The sequence below is a fragment of the Galeopterus variegatus genome, unplaced genomic scaffold, assembly GCF_000696425.1.
Source record: "Galeopterus variegatus unplaced genomic scaffold, G_variegatus-3.0.2 Scaffold2481, whole genome shotgun sequence".
NCBI lineage: Eukaryota > Metazoa > Chordata > Mammalia > Dermoptera > Cynocephalidae > Galeopterus > Galeopterus variegatus.
The window spans coordinates 258,523-259,141 of NW_007728592.1; positions in this window are offsets into that span (position 1 = coordinate 258,523).

Sequence of the window (619 nt, forward strand, 5' to 3'; positions counted from 1 at the left end):
AGAACAACAGGTCTAGTCCACGTCGATTCTGTAAAACAACTTCAAAAAGTGATGTTAGTGAAGCGGCCAAAATCTATGTCCACTGCCTCCCTAAGAGAAGCTACCCGTTGATGTGCCAAGGCTATTCCGGTGGTCCTGGTACCTGCTCCAATAACTCCCAAGAGGGAGCTGATGGCCACCGCAGCTGCCCCTGCAGCCCACTTGTTTTGGGTTCGCTTATTTCGGGTTTTGGGGGTGGTGAGATTTGCCACAGTGCTGCAAAAGGGTTTGTTGGCACCTACGCAGGAACCTTTGCCAAGGACCCGTGGGAAGGTGAGTCCAGGGTTGGTGGCATTGGGCAATGCTACTGCTTGATTTATTTCTGCCTGCACATGGCACTCTTCTTTAAAGAAGATGCAGAACTTGATAAACAAGTTTGGGGGGAGGACAGCCTTACAGACCATTTTCCAATCTTGGGTTGTGCAGGGTTGGTGCGCTAAGCCCTGGAGGATGGTTTCTGCCCACGGGGAATTGGGCCCATCCTCTGCGACAGCGTTTTTCTGCTCTTTAAGGTCATGAGCTTCCCAAGGGTACCAAGCAGCTGGCCTATTTCCACTGGGGGCTTTGTCAAATTTGGACC